The sequence below is a fragment of the Haliotis cracherodii genome, unplaced genomic scaffold (assembly GCF_022045235.1).
Source record: "Haliotis cracherodii isolate W230 unplaced genomic scaffold, xgHalCrac1.p SCAF_11, whole genome shotgun sequence".
Classification (NCBI taxonomy): Eukaryota; Metazoa; Mollusca; class Gastropoda; order Lepetellida; family Haliotidae; genus Haliotis; species Haliotis cracherodii.
In genome coordinates this window covers 32,913,194-32,932,355 of record NW_027266266.1, presented here as the reverse complement: position 1 = coordinate 32,932,355, position 19,162 = coordinate 32,913,194, and positions in this window count along the sequence as shown.

The following is a 19,162-nucleotide window of genomic DNA, read 5'->3' as shown; positions in this document are numbered from 1 at the left end:
TTCGAATCGCTGATATATTTATAGTTGGAACTCAAATCATGATTTTTTATGCAATTGCGCCAATATTTTTCATGAGGGTCGACCATGTAAAAATGCATCCACACACCAAATGTTTTAGTTCTGAAACTAATACTTTGGAGAATAGCTCTCATGGCGTAAAAGTGAAGCATGTGAAAAAATTCGAATCGCTGATGTATTTATAGTTCGACCTCAAGTCAAAAGGTTTCATGCAATTGCGCCAATATTTTTCATGAGGGTCGACCATGTAAAAATGCATCCACACACCAAATGTTTTAGTTCTGAAAATAATGCTTTGGAGAATAGCTCTCATGGCGTAAAAATCATGCATGTGAAGAGATTCGAATCGCTGATGTATTTATAGTTCGGCCTCAAGTCAAGAAATGTTATGCAATTGCGCCAATATTTTTCATGAGAGTCGACCATGTAAGAATGCATCCACACACCAAATGTTTTAGTTCTGAAACTAATACTTTGGAGAATAGCTCTCATGGCGTAAAAGTCATGCATGTGAAAAAGTTCGAATCGCTGATGTATTTATAGTTGGAACTCAAGTCATGATTTTTGATGCAATTGCGCCAATAATTTTCATAAGGGTCGACCATGTAAGAATGCATCCACAAACCAAATGTTTTAGTTCTGAAACTAATACTTTAGGGAATAGCTCTCATGGCGTAAAAGTCATGCATGTAAAAAAGTTCGAATCGCTGATGTATTTATAGCTTGGCCTCAAGTCATGATTTTTGATGCAATTGCGCCAATATTTTTCATGAGGGTCGACAATGTAAAAATGCATCCACACACCAAATGTTTTAGTTCTGAAACTAATACTTTGGAGAATAGCTCTCATGGTGTCAAAGTCATGCATGTGAAAAAGTTCGAATCGCTGATGTATTTATAGTTCGGCCTCAAGTCAAAAGGTTTTATGCAATTGCGCCAATATTTTTCATGAGGGTCGACCATGTAAGAATGCATAGACACATAAAATGTTTTAGTTCTGAAACTAATACTTTGGAGAATAGCACTCATGGCGTCAAAGTCATTCATTGAAAAAGTTCGAATCGCTGATGTATTTATAGTTCGGCCTCAAGTCAAGAATTTTTATGCAATTGTGCTATTATTTTTTATGAGCGTCGACCATGTAAAATTGCACCCACACACCAAATGTTTTAGTTCTGAAACTAATACTTTGGAGAATAGCTCTCATGGCGTAAAAGTGAAGCATGTGAAAAGATTCAAATCGCTGATGTATTTATAGTTTGACCTCAAGTCAAAAGGTTTCATGCAATTGCGCCAATATTTTTCATGAGGGTCGACCATGTAAAAATGCATCCACACACCAAATGTTTTAGTTCTGAAACTAACACTTTGGAGAATAGCTCTCATGGCGTCAAAGTCATGCATGTGAAAAAGTTCGAATCGCTGATGCATTTATAGTTGGAACTCAAATCATGATTTTTGATGCAATTGCGCCAATATTTTTCATGAGGGTCGACCATGTAAGAATGCATCCACACACCAAATGTTTTAGTTCTGAAACTAATACTTTGGAGAATAGCTCTCATGGCGTCAAAGTCATGCATGTGAAAAAGCTCGAATCGCTGATGTATTTATAGTTCGGCCTCAAGTCATGATTTTTGATGCAATTGCGCCAATATTTTTCATGAGGGTCGACCATGTAAGAATGCATAGACACATAAAATGTTTTAGTTCTGAAACTAATACTTTGGAGAATAGCACTCATGGCGTCAAAGTCATTCATTGAAAAAGTTCGAATCGCTGATGTATTTATAGTTCGGCCTCAAGTCAAGAATTTTTATGCAATTGTGCTATTATTTTTTATGAGCGTCGACCATGTAAAATTGCACCCACACACCAAATGTTTTAGTTCTGAAACTAATACTTTGGAGAATAGCTCTCATGGCGTCAAAGTCATGCATTTGAAAAAAATCGAATCGCTGATGTATTTATAGTTGGAACTCAAGTCATGATTTTTGATGCAATTGCGCCATTATTTTTCATGAGGGTCGACCATGTAAGAATGCATCCACACACCAAATGTTTTAGTTCTGAAACTAATACTTTGGAGAATAGCTCTCATGGCGTAAAAGTCATGCATGTGAAAAAACTCGAATCGCTGATGTATTTATAGTTCGAACTCAAGTCATGATTTTGATGCAATTGCGCCAATATTTTTCATGAGGGTCGACCATGTAAGAATGCATCCACACACCAAATGTTTTCGTTCTGAAACTAATACTTTGGAGAATAGCTCTCATGGCGTAAAAGTCATGCATGTGAAAAAATTCGAATCGCTGATGTATATAAGGTTCGAACTCAAGTCATGATTTTTGATGCAATTGCGCCAATATTTTACATGAGGGTCGACCATGTAAGAATGCATCCACACACCAAATGTTTTCGTTCTTAAACTAATGCTTTGGAGAATAGCTCTCATGGCGTAAAAGTCATGCATGTGAAAAAACTGGAATCGCTGATGTATTTATAGTTGGAACTCAAGTCATGATTTTTGATGCAATTGCGCCAATATTTTTCATGAGGGTCGACCATGTAAGAATGCATCCACACACCAAATGGTTTTCGTTCTGAAACTAATACTTTGGAGAATAGCTCTCATGGCGTAAAAGTCATGCATGTGAAAAAATTCGAATCGCTGATGTATATAAGGTTCGAACTCAAGTCATGATTTTTGATGCAATTGCGCCAATATTTTACATGAGGGTCGACCATGTAAGAATGCATCCACACACCAAATGTTTTCGTTCTGAAACTAATACTTTGGAGAATAGCTCTCATGGCGTAAAAGTCATGCATATGAAAAAATTCGAATCGCTGATGTATTTATAGTTCGAACTCAAGTCATGATTTTTGATGCAATTGCGCCAATATTTTTCATGAGGGTCGACCATGTAAGAATGCATCCACACACCAAATGTTTTCGTTCTGAAACTAATACTTTGGAGAATAGCTCTCATGGCGAAAAAGTCATGCATGTGAAAAAATTCGAATCACGGATGTATATAAGGTTCGAACTCAAGTCATGATTTTTGATGCAATTGCGCCAATATTTTACATGAGGGTCGACCATGTAAGAATGCATCCACACACCAGATGTTTTAGTTCTGAAACTAATACTTTGGAGAATAGCTCTCATGGCGTCAAAGTCATGCATATGAAAAAATTCGAATCACGGATGTATATAAGGTTCGAACTCAAGTCATGATTTTTGATGCAATTGCGCCAATATTTTACATGAGGGTCGACCATGTAAGAATGCATCCACACACTAAATGTTTTAGTTCTGAGACTAATACTTGTTAGAATAGCTCTCATGGCGTAAAAGTCATCATATGAAAAAATTCGAATCGCTGATGTATTTATAGTTCGAACTCAAGTCATGATTTTTGATGCAATTGCGCCAATATTTTTCATGAGGGTCGACCATGTAAGAATGCATCCACACACCAAATGTTTTCGTTCTGAAACTAATACTTTGGAGAATAGCTCTCATGGCGTAAAAGTCATGCATGTGAAAAAATTCGAATCACTGATGTATATAAGGTTCGAACTCAAGTGATGATTTTTGATGGAATTGCGCCAATGTTTTACATGAGGGTCGACCATGTAAGAATGCATCCACACCAAATGTTTTCGTTCTGAAACTAATACTTTGGAGAATAGCTCTCATGGCGTAAAAGTCATGCATGTGAAAAAATTCGAATCACTGATGTATATAAGGTTCGAACTCAAGTCATGATTTTTGATGCAATTGCGCCAATATTTTACATGAGGGTCGACCATGTAAGAATGCATCCACACACCAAATGTTTTAGTTCTGAAACTAATACTTTGGAGAATAGCTCTCATGGCGTAAAAGTCATGCATATGAAAAAATTCGAATCGCTGATGTATTTATACATGAAGTTCGAACTCAAGTCATGATTTTTGATGCAATTGCACCAATATTTTACATGAGGGTCGACCATGTAAGAATGCATCTACACACCAAATGTTTTAGTTCTGAAACTAATACTTTGGAGAATAGCTCTCATGGCGTAAAAGTCATGCATGTGAAAAAACTCGAATCGCTGATGTATTTATAGTTCGAACTCAAGTCATGATTTTTGATGCAATTGCGCCAATATTTTTCATGAGGGTCGACCATGTAAGAATGCATCCACACACCAAATGTTTTCGTTCTGAAACTAATACTTTGGAGAATAGCTCTCATGGCGTAAAAGTCATGCATGTGAAAAAATTCGAATCGCTGATGTATATAAGGTTCGAACTCAAGTAATTATTTTTGATGCAATTGCGCCAATATTTTACATGAGGGTCGACCATGTAAGAATGCATCCACACACCAAATGTTTTAGTTCTGAAACTAATACTTTGGAGAATAGCTCTCATGGCGTAAAAGTCATGCATATGAAAAAATTCGAATCGCTGATGTATTTATAGTTCGAACTCAAGTCATGATTTTTGATGCAATTGCGCCAATATTTTACATGAGGATCGACCATGTTAGAATGCATCCATACACCAAATGGTTTCGTTCTGAAACTAATACTTTGGAGAATAGCAATCATGGCGTAAAAGTCATGCATGTGAAAAAAATTCGAAACGCTGATGTATTTATAGTTCGAACTCAAGTCATGATATTTTATGCAATTACACCAATATTTTACATGAGGGTCGACCATGTAAGAATGCATCCACACACCAAATGTTTTCGTTCTGAAACTAATACTTTGGAGAATAGCTCTCATGGCGTAAAAGTCATGCATGTGAAAAAATTCGAATCACTGATGTATATAAGGTTCAAACTCAAGTCATGATTTTTGATGCAATTGCGCCAATATTTTGCATGAGGGTCGACCATGTAAGAATGCATCCACACACCAAATGTTTTCGTTCTGAAACTAATACTTTGGAGAATAGCTCTAATGGCGTAAAAGTCATGCATATGAAAAAATTCGAATCGCTGATGTATTTATAGTTCGAACTCAAGTCATGATTTTTGATGCAATTGCGCCAATATTTTTCATGAGGGTCGACCATGTAAGAATGCATCCACACACTAAATGTTTTCGTTCTGAAACTAATACTTTGGAGAATAGCTCTCATGGCGTAAAAGTCATGCATGTGAAAAAAATTCGAAACGCTGATGTATTTATAGTTCGAACTCAAGTCATGATTTTTGATGCAATTGCGCCAATATTTTTCATGAGGGTCGACCATGTAAGAATGCATCAACACACTAAATGTTTTCGTTCTGAAACTAATACTTTGGAGAATAGCTCTCATGGCGTAAAAGTCATGCATGTGGAAAAATTCGAATCACTGATGTATATAAGGTTTAAACTTAAGTGATGATTTTTGATGCAATTGCGCCAATATTTTACATGAGGGTCGACCATGTAAGAATGCATCCACACACCAAATGTTTTCGTTCTGAAACTAATACTTTGGAGAATAGCTCTCATGGCGTAAAAGTCATGCATTCTAAAAAAATTCGAATCGCTGATGTATTTATAGTTCGGCCTTAAGTGAAGAATTTTTATGGAAATGCGCCAATAATTTACATGATGGTCGACCATGTAAGAATGAATCCACACACCAAATGTTTTAGTTCTGAAACTAATACTTTGGAGAATAGCTCTCATGGCGTAAAAGTCATGCATGTGAAAAAATTCGAATCACGGATGTATATAAGGTTCAAACTCAAGTCATGATTTTTGATGCAATTGCGCCAATATTTTTCATGAGGGTCGACCATGTAAGAATGCATCCAGACACCAAATGTTTTCGTTCTGAAGCTAATACTTTGGAGAATAGCTCTCATGGCGTAAAAGTCATTCATATGAAAAAATTCGAATCGCTGATGTATTTATAGTTCGAACTCAATCCATGATTTTTGATGCAATTGCGCCAATATTTTTCATGAGGGTCGACCATGTAAGAATGCATCCACACACTAAATGTTTTCGTTCTGAAACTAATACTTTGGAGAATAGCTCTCATGGCGTAAAAGTCATGCATGTGAAAAAAATTCGAAACGCTGATGTATTTATAGTTCGAACTCAAGTCAAGAAATTTTATGGAATTGTGCCAATATTTTCAATGAGGGTCGACCATGTAAGAATGCATCCACACACCAAATGTTTTCGTTCTGAAACTAATACTTTGGAGAATAGCTCTCATGGCGTAAAAGTCATGCATATGAAAAAATTCGAATCACTGATGTATATAAGGTTCGAACTCAAGTCATGATTTTTGATCCAATTGCGCCAATATTTTACATGAGGGTCGACCATGTAAGAATGCATCCACACACCAAATGTTTTCGTTCTGAAACTAATACTTTGGAGAATAGCTCTCATGGCGTAAAAGTCATGCATATGAAAAAATTCGAATCACTGATGTATATAAGGTTCAAACTTAAGTGATGATTTTTGATGCAATTGCGCCAATATTTTTCATGAGGGTCGACCATGTAAGAATGCATCCACACACCAAATGTTTTCGTTCTGAAACTAATACTTTGGAGAATAGCTCTCATGGCGTAAAAGTCATGCATGTGAAAAAAAATCGAAACGCTGATGTATTTATAGTTCAAACTCAAGTCATGATTTTTGATGCAATTGCACCAATATTTTACATGAGGATCGACCATGTAAGAATGCATCCACACACCAAATGTTTTCGTTCTGAAACTAATACTTTGGAGAATAGCTCTAATGGCGTAAAAGTCATTCATATGAAAAAAATCGAAACGCTGATGTATTTATAGTTCGAACTCAAGTCATGATTTTTGATGCAATTGCGCCAATATTTTTCATGAGGGTCGACCATGTAAGAATGCATCCACACACCAAATGTTTTAGTTCTGAAACTAATACTTTGGAGAATAGCTCTCATGGCGTAAAAGTCATGCATGTGAAAAAATTCGAATCGCTGATGTATTTATAGTTCGAACTCAAGTCATGATTTTTGATGCAATTGCGCCAATATTTTTCATGAGGGTCGACCATGTAAGAATGCATCCACACACCAAATGTTTTCGTTCTGAAACTAATACTTTGGAGAATAGCTCTCATGGCGTAAAAGTCATGCATGTGAAAAAAAATCGAATCGCTGATGTATTTATAGTTCGGCCTCAAGTCAAGAATTTTTATGGAATTGCGCCAATATTTTGCATGAGGGTCGACCATGTAAGAATGCATCCACACACCAAATATTTTCGTTCTGAAACTAATACTTTGGAGAATAGCTCTCATGGCGTAAAAGTCATGCATGTGAAAAAATTCGAATCGCTGATGTATATAAGGTTCAAACTTAAGTGACGATTTTTTATGCAATTGCGCCAATATTTTACATGAGGGTCGACCATGTAAGAATGCATCCACACACCAAATGTTTTAGTTCTGAAACTAATACTTTGGAGAATAGCTCTCATGGCGTAAAAGTCATGGATGTGAAAAAAATTTGAATCGCTGATGTATTTATAGTTCTGCCTCAAGTCAACAATTTTTATGGAATTGCGCCAATAATTTACATGATGGTCGAACATGTAAGAATGCATCCACACACCAAATGTTTTCGTTCTGAAACTAATACTTTGGAGAATAGCTCTCATGGCGTAAAAGTCATGCATGTGAAAAAATTCGAATCACTGATGTATATAAGGTTCGAACTCAAGTCATGATTTTTGATGCAATTGCGCCAATATTTTTCATGAGGGTCGACCATGTAAGAATGCATCCACACACCAAATGTTTTCGTTCTGAAACTAATACTTTGGAGAATAGCTCTCATGGAGTAAAAGTCATGCATATGAAAAAATTCGAATCACTGATGTATATAAGGTTTGAACTCAAGTCATGATTGTTGATGCAATTGCGCCAATATTTTACATGAGGGTCGACCATGTAAGAATGCATCCACACACCGAATGTTTTAGTTCTGAAACTAATACTTTGGAGAATAGCTCTCATGGCGTAAAAGTCATGCATATGAAAAAATTCGAATCGCTGATGTATTTATAGTTCGAACTCAAGTCATGATTTTTGATGCAATTGCGCCAATATTTTACATGAGGGTCGACCATGTAAGAATGCATCCACACACCAAATGTTTTAGTTCTGAAACTAATACTTTGGAGAATAGCTCTCATGGCGTAAAAGTCATGCATGTGAAAAAAATTTGAATCGCTGATGTATTTATAGTTCGGCCTCAAGTCAAGAATTTTTATGGAATTGCGCCAATAATTTACATGATGGTCGAACATGTAAGAATGCATCCACACACCAAATGTTTTAGTTCTGAAACTAATACTTTGGAGAATAGCTCTCATGGCGTAAAAGTCATGCATGTGAAAAAATTCGAATCACTGATGTATATAAGGTTCGAACTCAAGTCATGATTGTTGATGCAATTGCGCCAATATTTTTCATGAGGGTCGACCATGTAAGAATGCATCCACACAACAAATGTTTTTGTTCTGAAACTAATACTTTGGAGAATAGCTCTCATGGCGTAAAAGTCATGCATATGAAAAAATTCGAATCGCTGATGTATTTATAGTTCGAACTCAAGTCATGATTTTTGATGCAATTGCGCCAATATTTTTCATGATGGTCGACCATGTAAGAATGCATCCACACACCAAATGTTTTCGTTCTGAAACTAATACTTTGGAGAATAGCTCTCATGGCGTAAAAGTCATGTATGTGAAAAAAAATCGAATCGCTGATGTATTTATAGTTCGGCCTCAAGTCAAGAATTTTTATGGAATTGCGCCAATATTTTTCATGACGGTCGACCATGTAAGAATGCATCCACACACCAAATATTTTCGTTCTGAAACTAATACTTTAGAGAATAGCTCTCATGGCGTAAAAGTCATGCATGTGAAAAAATTCGAATCACTGATGTATATAAGGTTCAAACTTAAGTGACGATTTTTGATGCAATTGCGCCAATATTTTACATGAGGGTCGACCATGTAAGAATGCATCCACACACCAAATGTTTTAGTTCTGAAACTAATACTTTGGAGAATAGCTCTCATGGCGTAAAAGTCATGCATGTGAAAAAAAATTGAATCGCTGATGTATTTATAGTTCGGCCTCAAGTCAAGAATTTTTATGGAATTGCGCCAATAATTTACATGATGGTCGAACATGTAAGAATGCATCCACACACCAAATGTTTTAGTTCTGAAACTAATACTTTGGAGAATAGCTCTCATGGCGTAAAAGTCATGCATGTGAAAAAATTCGAATCACTGATGTATATAAGGTTCGAACTCAAGTCATGATTTTTGATGCAATTGCGCCAATATTTTTCATGAGGGTCGACCATGTAAGAATGCATCCACACACCAAATGTTTTAGTTCTGAAACTAATACTTTGGAGAATAGCTCTCATGGCATAAAAGTCATGCATATGAAAAAATTCGAATCACTGATGTATATAAGGTTCAAACTTAAGTGATGATTTTTGATGCAATTGCGCCAATATTTTTCATGAGGGTCGACCATGTAAGAATGCATCCACAAACCAAATGTTTTAGTTCTGAAACTAATACTTTGGAGAATAGCTCTCATGGCATAAAAGTCATGCATGTGAAAAAAATTCGAATCGCTGATGTATTTATAGTTCGGCCTTAAGTCAAGAATTTTTATGGAATTGCGCCAATATTTTACATGATGGTCGAACATGTAAGAATGAATCCACACACCAAATGTTTTAGTTCTGAAACTAATACTTTGGAGAATAGCTCTCATGGCGTAAAAGTCATGCATGTGAAAAAATTCGAATCACTGATGTATATAAGGTTTGAACTCAAGTCATGATTTTTGATGCAATTGCGCCAATATTTTTCATGAGGGTCGACCATGTAAGAATGCATCCACACACCAAATGTTTTAGTTCTGAAACTAATACTTTGGAGAATAGCTCTCATGGCGTAAAAGTCATGCATATGAAAAAATTCGAATCGCTGATGTATTTATAGTTCGAACTCAAGTCATGATTTTTGATGTAATTGCGCCAATATTTTTCATGAGGGTCGACCATGTAAGAATGCATCCACACACCAAATGTTTTCGTTCTGAAACTAATACTTTGGAGAATAGCTCTCATGGCGTAAAAGTCATGCATGTGAAAAAATTCGAATCACTGATGTATATAAGGTTCAAACTTAAGTGATGATTTTTGATGCAATTGCGCCAATATTTTACATGAGGGTCGACCATGTAAGAATGCATCCACACACCAAATGTTTTCGTTCTGAAACTAATACTTTGGAGAATAGCTCTCATGGCGTAAAAGTCATGCATGTGAAAAAAATTCGAATCGCTGATGTATTTATAGTTCGGCCTCAAGTCAAGAATTTTTATGGAATTGCGCCAATAATTTACATGATGGTCGAACATGTAAGAATGCATCCACACACCAAATGTTTTCGTTCTGAAACTAATACTTTGGAGAATAGCTCTCATGGCGTAAAAGTCATGCATATGAAAAAATTCGAATCGCTGATGTATTTATAGTTCGAACTCAAGTCATGATTTTTGATGCAATTGCGCCAATATTTTTCATGAGGGTCGACCATGTAAGAATGCATCCACACACCAAATGTTTTCGTTCTGAAACTAATACTTTGGAGAATAGCTCTCATGGCGTAAAAGTCATGCATTTGAAAAAAATTCGAATCGCTGATGTATTTATAGTTCGGCCTTAAGTCAAGAATTTTTATGGAAATGCGCCAATAATTTACATGATGGTGGACCATGTAAGAATGAATCCACACACCAAATGTTTTAGTTCTGAAACTAATACTTTGGAGAATAGCTCTCATGGCGTAAAAGTCATGCATGTGAAAAAATTCGAATCACGGATGTATATAAGGTTCAAACTCAAGTCATGATTTTTGATGCAATTGCGCCAATATTTTTCATGAGGGTCGACCATGTAAGAATGCATCCAGACACCAAATGTTTTCGTTCTGAAGCTAATACTTTGGAGAATAGCTCTCATGGCGTAAAAGTCATTCATATGAAAAAATTCGAATCGCTGATGTATTTATAGTTCGAACTCAATCCATGATTTTTGATGCAATTGCGCCAATATTTTTCATGAGGGTCGACCATGTAAGAATGCATCCACACACCAAATGTTTTCGTTCTGAAACTAATACTTTGGAGAATAGCTCTCATGGCGTAAAAGTCATGCATGTGAAAAAAATTCGAAACGCTGATGTATTTATAGTTCGAACTCAAGTCAAGAAATTTTATGGAATTGTGCCAATATTTTCAATGAGGGTCGACCATGTAAGAATGCATCCACACACCAAATGTTTTCGTTCTGAAACTAATACTTTGGAGAATAGCTCTCATGGCGTAAAAGTCATGGATATGAAAAAATTCGAATCACTGATGTATATAAGGTTCAAACTTAAGTGATGATTTTTGATGCAATTGCGCCAATATTTTACATGAGGGTCGACCATGTAAGAATGCATCCACACACCAAATGTTTTAGTTCTGAAACTAATACTTTGGAGAATAGCTCTCATGGCGTAAAAGTCATGCATATGAAAAAATTCGAATCACTGATGTATATAAGGTTCAAACTTAAGGGATGATTTTTTATGCAATTGCGCCAATATTTTTCATGAGGGTCGACCATGTAAGAATGCATCCACACACCAAATGTTTTCGTTCTGAAACTAATACTTTGGAGAATAGCTCTCATGGCGTAAAAGTCATGCATGTGAAAAAAAATCGAAACGCTGATGTATTTATAGTTCGAACTCAAGTCATGATTTTTGATGCAATTGCACCAATATTTTACATGAGGATCGACCATGTAAGAATGCATCCACACACCAAATGTTTTAGTTCTGAAACTAATACTTTGGAGAATAGCTCTCATGGCGTAAAAGTCATGCATGTGAAAAAATTCGAATCGCTGATGTATTTATAGTTCGAACTCAAGTCATGATTTTTGATGCAATTGCGCCAATATTTTTCATGAGGGTCGACCATGTAAGAATGCATCCACACACCAAATGTTTTCGTTCTGAAACTAATACTTTGGAGAATAGCTCTCATGGCGTAAAAGTCATGCATGTGAAAAAAAATCGAATCGCTGATGTATTTATAGTTCGGCCTCAAGTCAAGAATTTTTATGGAATTGCGCCAATATTTTGCATGAGGGTCGACCATGTAAGAATGCATCCACACACCAAATATTTTCGTTCTGAAACTAATACTTTGGAGAATAGCTCTCATAGCGTAAAAGTCATGCATGTGAAAAAATTCGAATCGCTGATGTATATAAGGTTCAAACTTAAGTGACGATTTTTTATGCAATTGCGCCAATATTTTACATGAGGGTCGACCATGTAAGAATGCATCCACACACCAAATGTTTTAGTTCTGAAACTAATACTTTGGAGAATAGCTCTCATGGCGTAAAAGTCATGGATGTGAAAAAAATTTGAATCGCTGATGTATTTATAGTTCGGCCTCAAGTCAACAATTTTTATGGAATTGCGCCAATAATTTACATGATGGTCGAACATGTAAGAATGCATCCACACACCAAATGTTTTAGTTCTGAAACTAATACTTTGGAGAATAGCTCTCATGGCGTAAAAGTCATGCATATGAAAAAATTCGAATCGCTGATGTATTTATAGTTTGAACTCAAGTCATGATTTTTGATGCATTTGGGCCAATATTTTTCATGATGGTCGACCATGTAAGAATGCATCCACACACCAAATGTTTTCGTTCTGAAACTAATACTTTGGAGAATAGCTCTCATGGCGTAAAGGTCATGTATGTGAAAAAAAATCGAATCGCTGATGTATTTATAGTTCGGCCTCAAGTCAAGAATTTTTAAGGAATTGCGCCAATATTTTTCATGAGGGTCGACCATGTAAGAATGCATCCACACACCAAATATTTTCGTTCTGAAACTAATACTTTAGAGAATAGCTCTCATGGCGTAAAAGTCATGCATGTGAAAAAATTCGAATCACTGATGTATATAAGGTTCAAATTTAAGTGACGATTTTTGATGCAATTGCGCCAATATTTTACATGAGGGTCGACCATGTAAGAATGCATCCACACACCAAATGTTTTAGTTCTGAAACTAATACTTTGGAGAATAGCTCTCATGGCGTAAAAGTCATGCATGTGAAAAAAATTTGAATCGCTGATGTATTTATAGTTCGGCCTCAAGTCAACAATTTTTATGGAATTGCGCCAATAATTTACATGATGGTCGAACATGTAAGAATGCATCCACACACTAAATGTTTTAGTTCTGAAACTAATACTTTGGAGAATAGCTCTCATGGCGTAAAAGTCATGCATGTGAAAAAATTCGAATCACTGATGTATATAAGGTTCGAACTCAAGTCATGATTTTTGATGCAATTGCGCCAATATTTTTCATGAGGGTCGACCATGTAAGAATACATCCACACACCAAATGTTTTAGTTCTGAAACTAATACTTTGGAGAATAGCTCTCATGGCATAAAAGTCATGCATATGAAAAAATTCGAATCACTGATGTATATAAGGTTCAAACTTAAGTGATGATTTTTGATGCAATTGCGCCAATATTTTACATGAGGGTCGACCATGTAAGAATGCATCCACACACCAAATGTTTTCGTTCTGAAACTAATACTTTGGAGAATAGCTCTCATGGCGTAAAAGTCATGCATGTGAAAAAAATTCGAATCGCTGATGTATTTATAGTTCGGCCTCAAGTCAAGAATTTTTATGGAATTGCGCCAATAATTTACATGATGGTCGAACATGTAAGAATGCATCCACACACCAAATGTTTTCGTTCTGAAACTAATACTTTGGAGAATAGCTCTCATGGCGTAAAAGTCATGCATATGAAAAAATTCGAATCGCTGATGTATTTATAGTTCGAACTCAAGTCATGATTTTTGATGCAATTGCGCCAATATTTTTCATGAGGGTCGACCATGTAAGAATGCATCCACACACCAAATGTTTTCGTTCTGAAACTAATACTTTGGAGAATAGCTCTCATGGCGTAAAAGTCATGCATTTGAAAAAAATTCGAATCGCTGATGTATTTATAGTTCGGCCTTAAGTCAAGAATTTTTATGGAAATGCGCCAATAATTTACATGATGGTGGACCATGTAAGAATGAATCCACACACCAAATGTTTTAGTTCTGAAACTAATACTTTGGAGAATAGCTCTCATGGCGTAAAAGTCATGCATGTGAAAAAATTCGAATCACGAATGTGTATAAGGTTCAAACTCAAGTCATGATTTTTGATGCAATTGCGCCAATATTTTTCATGAGGGTCGACCATGTAAGAATGCATCCAGACACCAAATGTTTTCGTTCTGAAGCTAATACTTTGGAGAATAGCTCTCATGGCGTAAAAGTCATTCATATGAAAAAATTCGAATCGCTGATGTATTTATAGTTCGAACTCAATCCATGATTTTTGATGTAATTGTGCCAATATTTTTCATGAGGGTCGACCATGTAAGAATGCATCCACACACTAAATGTTTTCGTTCTGAAACTAATACTTTGGAGAATAGCTCTCATGGCGTAAAAGTCATGCATGTGAAAAAAATTCGAAACGCTGATGTATTTATAGTTCGAACTCAAGTCAAGAAATTTTATGGAATTGTGCCAATATTTTCAATGAGGGTCGACCATGTAAGAATGCATCCACACACCAAATGTTTTCGTTCTGAAACTAATACTTTGGAGAATAGCTCTCATGGCGTAAAAGTCATGCATGTGAAAAAAAATCGAATCGCTGATGTATTTATAGTTCGGCCTCAAGTCAAGAATTTTTATGGAATTGCGCCAATATTTTGCATGAGGGTCGACCATGTAAGAATGCATCCACACACCAAATATTTTCGTTCTGAAACTAATACTTTGGAGAATAGCTCTCATGGCGTAAAAGTCATGCATGTGAAAAAATTCGAATCGCTGATGTATATAAGGTTCAAACTTAAGTGACGATTTTTTATGCAATTGCGCCAATATTTTACATGAGGGTCGACCATGTAAGAATGCATCCACACACCAAATGTTTTAGTTCTGAAACTAATACTTTGGAGAATAGCTCTCATGGCGTAAAAGTCATGGATGTGAAAAAAATTTGAATCGCTGATGTATTTATAGTTCGGCCTCAAGTCAACAATTTTTATGGAATTGCGCCAATAATTTACATGATGGTCGAACATGTAAGAATGCATCCACACACCAAATGTTTTAGTTCTGAAACTAATACTTTGGAGAATAGCTCTCATGGCGTAAAAGTCATGCATATGAAAAAATTCGAATCGCTGATGTATTTATAGTTCGAACTCAAGTCATGATTTTTGATGCATTTGGGCCAATATTTTTCATGATGGTCGACCATGTAAGAATGCATCCACACACCAAATGTTTTCGTTCTGAAACTAATACTTTGGAGAATAGCTCTCATGGCGTAAAGGTCATGTATGTGAAAAAAAATCGAATCGCTGATGTATTTATAGTTCGGCCTCAAGTCAAGAATTTTTATGGAATTGCGCCAATATTTTTCATGAGGGTCGACCATGTAAGAATGCATCCACACACCAAATATTTTCGTTCTGAAACTAATACTTTAGAGAATAGCTCTCATGGCGTAAAAGTCATGCATGTGAAAAAATTCGAATCACTGATGTATATAAGGTTCAAACTTAAGTGACGATTTTTGATGCAATTGCGCCAATATTTTACATGAGGGTCGACCATGTAAGAATGCATCCACACACCAAATGTTTTAGTTCTGAAACTAATACTTTGGAGAATAGCTCTCATGGCGTAAAAGTCATGCATGTGAAAAAAATTTGAATCGCTGATGTATTTATAGTTCGGCCTCAAGTCAACAATTTTTATGGAATTGCGCCAATAATTTACATGATGGTCGAACATGTAAGAATGCATCCACACACTAAATGTTTTAGTTCTGAAACTAATACTTTGGAGAATAGCTCTCATGGCGTAAAAGTCATGCATGTGAAAAAATTCGAATCACTGATGTATATAAGGTTCGAACTCAAGTCATGATTTTTGATGCAATTGCGCCAATATTTTTCATGAGGGTCGACCATGTAAGAATACATCCACACACCAAATGTTTTAGTTCTGAAACTAATACTTTGGAGAATAGCTCTCATGGCATAAAAGTCATGCATATGAAAAAATTCGAATCACTGATGTATATAAGGTTCAAACTTAAGTGATGATTTTTGATGCAATTGCGCCAATATTTTACATGAGGGTCGACCATGTAAGAATGCATCCACACACCAAATGTTTTCGTTCTGAAACTAATACTTTGGAGAATAGCTCTCATGGCGTAAAAGTCATGCATGTGAAAAAAATTCGAATCGCTGATGTATTTATAGTTCGGCCTCAAGTCAAGAATTTTTATGGAATTGCGCCAATAATTTTTATGATGGTCGAACATGTAAGAATGCATCCACACACCAAATGTTTTCGTTCTGAAACTAATACTTTGGAGAATAGCTCTCATGGCGTAAAAGTCATGCATATGAAAAAATTCGAATCGCTGATGTATTTATAGTTCGAACTCAAGTCATGATTTTTGATGCAATTGCGCCAATATTTTTCATGAGGGTCGACCATGTAAGAATGCATCCACACACCAAATGTTTTCGTTCTGAAACTAATACTTTGGAGAATAGCTCTCATGGCGTAAAAGTCATGCATTTGAAAAAAATTCGAATCGCTGATGTATTTATAGTTCGGCCTTAAGTCAAGAATTTTTATGGAAATGCGCCAATAATTTACATGATGGTGCACCATGTAAGAATGAATCCACACACCAAATGTTTTAGTTCTGAAACTAATACTTTGGAGAATAGCTCTCATGGCGTAAAAGTCATGCATGTGAAAAAATTCGAATCACGAATGTATATAAGGTTCAAACTCAAGTCATGATTTTTGATGCAATTGCGCCAATATTTTTCATGAGGGTCGACCATGTAAGAATGCATCCAGACACCAAATGTTTTCGTTCTGAAGCTAATACTTTGGAGAATAGCTCTCATGGCGTAAAAGTCATTCATATGAAAAAATTCGAATCGCTGATGTATTTATAGTTCGAACTCAATCCATGATTTTTGATGCAATTGCGCCAATATTTTTCATGAGGGTCGACCATGTAAGAATGCATCCACACACTAAATGTTTTCGTTCTGAAACTAATACTTTGGAGAATAGCTCTCATGGCGTAAAAGTCATGCATGTGAAAAAAATTCGAAACGCTGATGTATTTATAGTTCGAACTCAAGTCAAGAAATTTTATGGAATTGTGCCAATATTTTCAATGAGGGTCGACCATGTAAGAATGCATCCACACACCAAATGTTTTCGTTCTGAAACTAATACTTTGGAGAATAGCTCTCATGGCGTAAAAGTCATGCATATGAAAAAATTCGAATCACTGATGTATATAAGGTTCAAACTTAAGTGATGATTTTTGATGCAATTGCGCCAATATTTTACATGAGGGTCGACCATGTAAGAATGCATCCACACACCAAATGTTTTAGTTCTGAAACTAATACTTTGGAGAATAGCTCTCATGGCGTAAAAGTCATGCATATGAAAAAATTCGAATCACTGATGTATATAAGGTTCAAACTTAAGGGATGATTTTTGATGCAATTGCGCCAATATTTTTCATGAGGGTCGACCATGTAAGAATGCATCCACACACCAAATGTTTTCGTTCTGAAACTAATACTTTGGAGAATAGCTCTCATGGCGTAAAAGTCATGCATGTGAAAAAAAATCGAAACGCTGATGTATTTATAGTTCGAACTCAAGTCATGATTTTTGATGCAATTGCACCAATATTTTACATGAGGATCGACCATGTAAGAATGCATCCACACACCAAATGTTTTAGTTCTGAAACTAATACTTTGGAGAATAGCTCTCATGGCGTAAAAGTCATGCATGTGAAAAAATTCGAATCGCTGATGTATTTATAGTTCGAACTCAAGTCATGATTTTTGATGCAATTGCGCCAATATTTTTCATGAGGGTCGACCATGTAAGAATGCATCCACACACCAAATGTTTTCGTTCTGAAACTAATACTTTGGAGAATAGCTCTCATGGCGTAAAAGTCATGCATGTGAAAAAAAATCGAATCGCTGATGTATTTATAGTTCGGCCTCAAGTCAAGAATTTTTATGGAATTGCGCCAATATTTTGCATGAGGGTCGACCATGTAAGAATGCATCCACACACCAAATATTTTCGTTCTGAAACTAATACTTTGGAGAATAGCTCTCATGGCGTAAAAGTCATGCATGTGAAAAAATTCGAATCGCTGATGTATATAAGGTTCAAACTTAAGTGACGATTTTTTATGCAATTGCGCCAATATTTTACATGAGGGTCGACCATGTAAGAATGCATCCACACACCAAATGTTTTAGTTCTGAAACTAATACTTTGGAGAATAGCTCTCATGGCGTAAAAGTCATGGATGTGAAAAAAATTTGAATCGCTGATGTATTTATAGTTCGGCCTCAAGTCAACAATTTTTATGGAATTGCGCCAATAATTTACATGATGGTCGAACATGTAAGAATGCATCCACACACCAAATGTTTTAGTTCTGAAACTAATACTTTGGAGAATAGCTCTCATGGCGTAAAAGTCATGCATATGAAAAAATTCGAATCGCTGATGTATTTATAGTTCGAACTCAAGTCATGATTTTTGATGCATTTGGGCCAATATTTTTCATGATGGTCGACCATGTAAGAATGCATCCACACACCAAATGTTTTCGTTCTGAAACTAATACTTTGGAGAATAGCTCTCATGGCGTAAAGGTCATGTATGTGAAAAAAAATCGAATCGCTGATGTATTTATAGTTCGGCCTCAAGTCAAGAATTTTTATGGAATTGCGCCAATATTTTTCATGAGGGTCGACCATGTAAGAATGCATCCACACACCAAATATTTTCGTTCTGAAACTAATACTTTAGAGAATAGCTCTCATGG